Source organism: Otolemur garnettii, unplaced genomic scaffold (assembly GCF_000181295.1).
Source record: "Otolemur garnettii isolate 467f Iridium unplaced genomic scaffold, OtoGar3 scaffold00025, whole genome shotgun sequence".
Taxonomy (NCBI): domain Eukaryota; kingdom Metazoa; phylum Chordata; class Mammalia; order Primates; family Galagidae; genus Otolemur; species Otolemur garnettii.
This window is the reverse complement of record NW_003852420.1, coordinates 15792519-15800976: the sequence shown is the minus strand read 5'-3', so window position 1 is coordinate 15800976 and position 8458 is coordinate 15792519. Positions and strand designations below refer to the sequence as shown.

At 44.2% G+C, this 8458-nt stretch overlaps 1 protein-coding gene and 1 pseudogene across 2 annotated transcripts in view; one reads left to right on the top strand and one right to left on the bottom strand.

Moving 5' to 3' along the window:
* CHMP4B (charged multivesicular body protein 4B) overlaps positions 1 to 8458 on the bottom strand; it is a 58155-nt gene that overhangs the window by 31572 nt on the left and 18125 nt on the right. The gene's annotated exons all lie outside the window — the stretch shown is intronic.
* On the top strand, positions 5920 to 7139 carry LOC100956264 (annotated as a pseudogene). Its single transcript, XR_002772912.1, has one exon. The product of XR_002772912.1 is annotated as a ubiquitin-conjugating enzyme E2 L3 pseudogene (transcript).

Sequence of the window (8458 nt, the reverse complement as noted above, 5' to 3'; positions counted from 1 at the left end):
ATTGTTGTTTGGCGGGCCTGGGCTGGGGATTCGAACCCGCCACCTTAGGTGTATGTGGCTGGCGCCTTAGCTGCTTGAGCCACAGGCGCCGAGCCGGTTATCACATATTTTAAAGCATGTTAAGAGATAGCCAGGAAGGACATTTTCCAAACAGGAGAAACAGAGAAGCATGAAAGAATAAAGAAGAGGGAGGAAGGAAAGACAAAAGCTAAAGAGAGAAAATCAAGAACAGACTTCTATGGTGGCACCTGTGGCTCAAGAAGTAGGGCACCGGCCCCATATACCAGAGGTGGTGGATTCAAACCCCGCCCCAGCCAAAAAAAAAAAAACAAAACAGACTTATATACCTTGTTAAGGAGCTGCTGGACTTTATCTCGGGTTTAGTAGAAAGCCATTGAGAGATTCTAAACAGGACAGGAATGTGAATAGGTTTACATTTCAGACCTATCCCTCTGGCTGCTGGGGGAGGTTAAAGGCCACACAATGGCCTGTGATAATCTAGATGGTATGGATTTCAAACACCTAAACAAAGGCCATAGCAGATATAGGCCAACCAAGAGGAAAGACTATGGGCTTGTATGAACTCAATGTGCAAGAGAAGGGAACAGAGTGAACAGGAATGACTTTAAGGGTCCTGGGCTGGGGTGGAGATGCCATTTCTCAGACTAGTGACACTAGTTACTCAGGGAAGAGAACACAGGTAAGGGAGGGAGAAATAATTCTCCTAGGTCTTTGAGGGGGATGGGGGCGCTTCAAAATCCAAATTAGAAACTGAAATTTAAATTAACATTCTCTAAATCCATATGATAAATATGGAGTTCAGGAAATTCCAAATGGGTCAAATTTAAATCATTTTTTATAAAACAATAAAGAGTACAGAATTCAAAAGTAATCTAATTGTTAACATTCATGCATGTGCGTTGTCAGGAGAACATATAGGTACAGTATATGTTTGTAACTGCAAAGACTATTGTGGGGCCTTGTTTAGGTCACCTCTGGGAAAGACATGAAATGGCTGGGAGGAAGGCATTTTTAAAATTATGTACCATTTATGTGACTACCCAATCAAAACAAACAAAAAAACAGTCAATTTCTTCCCCATCTCTAGACATAGAAAGGCAGTTAATTACTTACAGCAGCAAACATGCTGAACAACTATGACTGGCACTGGAGCTTTGGTCTGTTCCTGCCAGTGAAATGAAGGAACTCCTTCCCCCACTGGCCGGGTCCCAGGCTGGATGCTCTTAGTCAGGCTTATATGAAGTGACCAGGTTCTTGGCTGAGACAAAGGAGAAACAGCCTGCCTCTGGTTTCTGTTCCCAGGCTAGGGTGCACTTTCTTTTCCAAAAAGCTTTTCATTCTCTGCTTCCAGCTGAATCCATGCCAACAACTAGAGCCCCTTCTTGCCTGAGCAAGTAGTAGAGCACCCTGGCAACTGAGATGACAACAGAGGTCTGGGGTTGGGGATGTCTGTGGAGAAGTGGGGAGAGAGTGGGATGCCAGCAGAAAAGTACTACCAGCATGACTACTTGTTAGAAGAGTAAAGTAAGAGGCAAAAGCAAATCAGCCTTTTCTCCTCTGCAAATCAAGAGACACATGATGAGGGGGTTACAGAGACAAATCATCTTCCTTGCCAAAATAGCAGCAAGAAACGGAGGACAAAGGAGACATCAGAAGCTGGCTCTCTCCTGGGAAAAATTAGTCTTCCTGTGATCCATCAAACTGGGGTACAAGCCGGGCACAGTGGCTCACACCTGTAATCCCAGCACTTGGGAGGCTAACACAGGAGAATTGGCTGAGCTCACAGGTTTGATACCAGCCTGAGCCAGAGGGAGACCTCATCTCTAAAAAACATAGCCAGCTATTGCGGCAGGCACTTGTAGTCCCAGCTACTTGGGAGGCTGAGGCAAGAGAATTAAGCCCAGGAGTTAGGTTGCTGTGAGCTGTGACGCCACAGCACTCTACCAAGGATGACAAAGTGAGACTCTAAAAAACAAAGAAAACAAAACACAACTGGGGTACAGAATCTCAGAGCCCTGGAACCCTACTGCATCTCTCTTTTCATACTTCATGCCATTTAACTAGAATGTGAGCTTCTGGAAGCAGGGAAACTATCCCCCTCATTTCATCAGGAAAGTAAATCCAACCCTGCACAGACAAAGGAAACTAAGGCCCAGAGAGCTGTATAAGCACAGAGGAGGTACTCAGTGCTGAAGGAAAGCATGTTGGAGGGGTAGGCCTAGGATGAGAACTCATGTCACCTGCCTTCCCTGTAAGCCTTGCTAGAGCTGGGAAAGAACACATGAGCAGGAGCAGGATACTCTTTTTTGTTTTGTTTTGTTTTGTTTAGCAGGCCCAGACTGGATATGAACCCACAGCCCCAGAGTTTGTGGCCAGAGCCCTAACCACTAAGCTATGGGCGCCCAGGAACAGGATACTCTTTTTAAAAAAAAAAAAAAACAGAGTCTCATCTTATTGCCCTCGGTAGAGTGCCGTGGCATTACAGGTCACAGCAACCTCCAACTCTTGGGCTTAGGTGATTCTCTTACCTCAGCCTTCTGAGTAGCTGGGACTACAGGCACCCACCACAACGCCCAGCTACTTTTTATTGCAGTTTGGCTAGGGCCAGGTTCAAACCCGCCACCCTGGGTATATAGGAGGCCCTACTCACTGAACCACAGGTGCTGCCCAAAGAGCAGGATACTCTTAACAGAGATAAGGAGAAAAGCAAAGATGCAACTATATTACTAAGAAGCAACCCCCTTAATCCTCAAGGCTTTGCAAATAGGCCCTGCCTTCCTAGGGCCATAGGGCGGGTGGAGAAATAATCCAAGCTGAGATACCACAAGATACCTTCCTCCCCCCTAAATTATGGCAACTGGTCTATTCATGAGCACATAACCCCCACAACTAATCAGAATCCTTTTCTGGGATATTTCTAAGAGAGCTAGGAGACAAATGGAGGAGGGAGGTGGAGACTTTCCCATAGGAACCAAAGCTATAAACCAGCTGGGAGTGGTGGCTCAGCCTGTAATCTCAGCACTTTGGGAGGCCAAGACAGAAGGGATTGTTTAAGGCTAATAGCTCAAGACTACCCTAAAAACATAGCAATACCTTATCTCTACAAAAGAGTTAGCCAGGTGTAGTGGTACACATCTGTAGTCCCAGTTACTTGGAAGGCTCAGAGGATTGCTTGAGCCCAGGAGTTCTAGGCCATAGAGAGCCCACACTCTAGCCTCTTTAAAAAAAATAAAGCTATAAGCCAGAGAGAGGCGTGCAGCTATGGCCCAGATTCAGGGTTAAGTCAGTAAAAAGGAAGTCAATTGGCTTAAAAAAAGACCAGCTCCACTCTGCCCTTTCCCACAGTCATGTGAGTCAATAAATCCCTTTTCTGCAACGTAAATGGTATAAGCTGGCATTCTGCCACCTGCAACTAAAAGACTACAGTTAGCAAGTAAGGAAGCCTGAATTCAAACCCGGTTTGTCTGACTCCAAAGCCCTTATATTTTTATGTCTCATTTTACAGATGAAGACACAGGCTGAGAGAGGTCAAATAGCTACTCTTAATGGCAGACACCACACTGAAGAACTGTTTTACTTAAGAATAAAAATCCATCAGGCGTAACAATGTGAATGTACTTAATGCCACAGAACTACACACCTAAAGATGGTAAAAATGGGAAGTTTTATGTTATATATATATTTTACCACAATTAAAAACCAAAAACAAATTGGAACATGAGTTTCTTATCTGGTTTTCCCAGAAACTGAAACATTGAAAGAAAATAATCTCTGTTCCCTCAAACAATTCACAACAGTGCTAAGTTATAATCTAATTGTTTAGAAAAGAATGTAAAGAAAGGAATGTCAGAAAACATCCTTTCTACCAAGGAAAACAACACCTCAAGGGTTCTAAAGTAGCTGATCAGAAAAAAGGAGTGCTATGGACTGAACTGCGCCCCCACTCCCAGAAATCATATGCTGAACCTCTGACCCTCAAATGCCACTATAGTTGGAGAGGTGGCCTTTTGGAGGTAATTAAGGCTAGATGAGATCACAGAGGTGGGGCTCTAATCTGATAGGAGTGGTAGCCTTATAAAAGAAGAGATCTCCCTTTCTCTCCACCTACTCCCCACAAGAAACACACACTCCAAGGTAAGGCCATGTGAGGACAGAGAAGGCAGCCATCTGAAAGCCAGAAATCAAACCTTCACCAGAAACCAAATCACCCAGAGCCTTGATCTTGGACTTCAAGTCTCCAGAACTGTGAGAAAGTAAATTTCTGCCGTTTATATCACCCAGTCTCTAGTATTTTGTTATGGCAGCCCAAGCTAAAGGCATTCCGGGGCCTTCCCCCTAGACAACTGACAACCTTATTGTCTTCCCACTCTTACCTCTTCCTCCCTCTTTTCTGTACCTTGCCCTTCCTGGCTTCAAGTGATGGGAGGAATCATTAAATGCCACTCCATCTATCTTCCCCTCAACCCCACCTTCTTTTTTTTTTTTTTTTTTTTTTTTGAGACAGAGTCTCACTTTGTCACCCTCAGTGGAGTGCCATAGCATCATAGCTCACAGCAACCTCAAACTCTTAGGGTCAAGTGATCCCCTTGCCTCACCCTGCCAAGTAACTGGGACTACAGGCCTCCACCAAAACGCCTGGCTATTTTTACAGGCAGCGGTCTCCCTCTTGCTGAGGCTGGTCTCAGGAGATCCACTCACCTCTGCCTCCCAGAGAGCTAGAATTACAGGTGTGAGCCACCATTCCAGGCCTTAACCCCACCCTCTTCCTTCCAAACCCTGCTGAGCAGTCCACTCCTCTAGGACCTATATTCACACTCCACCAGACAGGAGATCTGGCTCTTGTTACAGTTGTGCTGCCAGGTAATTCTGGTCAAATCAAAGTCTTAAGTTTCTTCATCTATAAAATAGGAATAGGGGAATGGACCCAGATGACTTGTCAAGTCCTTTAGTATTTTCAAGATCCAGTAATTCATAAGAGCTTAAGGAAGGTTCAGCCAAGCTGAATCATCCGCCCTTCAACCTCTCCTATCTACTTTCTACACATGTACTAAGATATGACTCTGTAATATTTAGATGTCCTAGAGTGTTATGTCTTCAGACTGACTCTGCCTTAGCGGGGTAGTCTCTTAACTACCTCCAGAGACTTTCTTTAAAGAAAAGGATCACCATGCATCTACTCTGGATTTGGCCTTCATCCCTCCTACCAACCACAGAGCCATATGTGCCTATATTAGCAATTAAAATAAAATAAAAACTTGCTTCTCATACATGGAAAGGATCAGAAAAGTCCACTCTGAGTCTGTTTTAACTTAAGAAATTGGAAATTTGATGTTTTTTTGTTTGTTTGTTTGTTTTGCAGTTTTTGGCCGGGGCTAGGTTTGAACCTGCCAACCTGCCATCTCCGGCATATGGGGCTGGTACCCCACTCCTTTGAGCCACAGGCACCGCCCCAAAACTCGATGTTTTAAACTACTTGACCAAAGGGAGCAGATAAATTCAGACCAAAATTAATTCGCAAAAGATTTGTGGTCTTTTTTTTTTTTAAATTTCAATGTGAGGGTACAGTTAGGTAACAATGTGTGCATTTGTTAGGTAGAATGCCTATTGTAGTTGTGTCCTGCATCCAAGAGGTATGCTGTATACCCTTACATTGTACCCATTAAGTGGGAGCATGCCAATCTGGCTCCTTCCTTCCTCCTTCCCCCAACTTGAATTGAAGTGAGTTTTTTTCTTATGTGGGCATGTTTTAGATTGTCTACTGGTTTCACATCGGTATTGAACACATTGGATACTTGCTTTTCCATTCTTGTGATACCTTACTAAGAAGAATGTGTTTCAACTCCACCTAGGCTAATACAAAAGTTGTAAAGTAGATTTGTGGTCTTATAGATTTAAGATCCAAGACAGAAAGGAAGTCAAATCCTTAGAGCTTAGGGGCAAAAGGAGGAGAGACAAGTGTCTCTTTCTGTTTTCTTCAATATTGCCCAAGTTCACTCCTGCTTCCCAAGGGAAAAGTAAAGCTAAGAAACCACCAAAGACACTGATTTTCAGCTGGGTCTGCACCTCTTCAAGTCCCCAACACAGTCTGAGAATGCAAAGAACTGGTCGAGAAAGGGCTGAATCTGGACTTCTCCCTGTGTTTTTAACATTGAGAGGACTGGGAAAAATTCTAACCTACATAAATACACATACCCTCTCCTCCCAATTCCTTCTCACTTTCTCCCTTGGATTCTAATCATAATTCCTGGTGAGCTATGAGTCAGAGCCGTGAGACAGAGGCCAATAATTCTTCATCTCTGTACTCCCAGCAATATCTAGCATAGGGCCCTCTAATAAAAGATGCCTGGGAAACATGTTAAATGAGTAACAGTAGAATGAATGGCCTCTGAGATTCTGAAAAGGGATCAGATCAATTCTATGTATGGAAACTAAAAAAAAAAAAGTAGAGATCCAAGATGGCGGCCAGCAGGAGGCTGATGAAGGAGCTTGAAGAAATCCACAAATGTGGAATGAAAAACTTCCATAACATCCAGGTTGATGAAGCTAATTTATTGACTTGGCAAGGGCTTATTGTTCCTGACAACCCTCCATATGATAAGGGGGCCTTCAGAATCGAAATCAACTTTCCAAAAGAGTACCCACTCAAGCCACCGAAGATCACATTTAAAACAAAGATCTATCACCCAAACATCGATGAAAAGGGGCAGGTCTGTCTGCCAGTAATGAGTGCTGAAAACTGGAAGCCAGCAACCAAAACCGACCAAGTAATCCAGTCCCTCATAGCACTGGTGAACGACCCCCAGCCTGAGCACCTGCTACAGGCTGACCTAGCTGAAGAATACTCTAAGGACCGTAAAAAATTCTGTAAGAATGCTGAAGAGTCTACAAAGAAATATGGGAAAAAGCGACCTGTGGACTAGAATCTGCCACGATTGATTCCAGTAAGTGTGAGCAGAGACCCTGAGCAGTGCATTCAGATACCCGGCAAAACAGGACTCTGTGGAAAATTGACATGGGCCACCGCCTGGCGTTCGCTTGTGGCAGTTACTAACTTTCTACAGTTTTCTTAATCAAAAATGGTCTAGGTAACCTGTAAAGAAAGGATTAAAAATTTAAGATGTTCTTTAAAAAAAAAAAAAGAAAGTAAAAGGATCCAGGGCAGCGCCTGTGGCTCAGTGAGTAGGGCGCCGACCCCATATACTTAGAGTGGTGGGTTCAAACCTGACCCCAGCTAACCTGCAACAAAAAATAGTCAGGCATTGTGGAGGGCGCCTGTAGTCCCAGCTACTCTAGAGGCTGAGGAAACAGAATCGCCTAAGCCCGAGGCGATTCTGGAAGTTGCTGTGAGTTGTGACGCCACATCACTCTACCCAGGGCAACAAAGTGAGACTCTGTCTCTAAAATAAATGAATAAATAATACAAAAGTAAAAGGGGCCAGAATAAATAAATACGGCCCTCTTCTCTAGTCCTAATCTGCTATGAAAACCATCAAGACTGCCAGGGTGCTATAAATGTATTTTAGGTGGTGGTTACATGTGTCACATTTGTAGGCCAAAAAGAGTAGATCACCTGAGCTCAGGAGTTTGAGGCCAGCCTGAGCAGGAGTGAGACCCTGTCTCTATGAAAAATAGAAAAACTAGCCAGGTGTTATGGCAAGTGCCTATAGTCCTAGCTACTCAGGAGGCTGAGGCAAGAGGATCTCTTGAGCCCAGGAGTTTAAGGTTGCTATGAGCTATGATGCCACATTACTCTATCCAGGGTGACAGCATGAGACTCTGTCTCAAAATAAAAAAGAAGAAAAAAAAAAAAACTCCCCAAATTGCTATTTATATACCAATTTTTCCTAGGTTCTTTATAGACTTCCTAATCCTCCCCCAGAGTCCTATAAAACTGCCTAAAAGTAGGAATTATTCCAATCTCTTGCATGGAAGCAACCTGTGATCCAGAGAAAGACAGTGCCTTGTTCAGCCTGGTTACACAGTCAGTCAGAAATGTAAGAGCAACACAACTGTGGGGTTTGTGATCCTCCACCCAGCCTGTGCCAGCCTGCCTAACCACGAAGAGCCAGTTATAACTGAAAGAAAAACAACCCCTAAAATAGCAACTGTTTGCTCCATCTCTCCTGTCAGTTGGCTTTCTACGTGGCAACCAAACCATTGGTTAATTGTCTAAACCATTCTGGCAAGGCTGGGTACATGCAACCACAGCATCTGTTGAGAAGCAGGTGAGGCACCAGCAGAACTCACTGGAATGAGAAGATTGGAGCCATGAGTTCTAGTACCAGTTTTGCCTTCACTGTGTCACTTTTCTTGTTTTTTTGAGACAGTGTCTCACTCTGTAGCCCTTGGTAGAGTGTCACAGCTCACAGCAACCTTCAACTCCTGGGCTTAGGTGATTCTCTTGCCTCAGCCTCCCAAGTAGCTGGGACTACAGGCA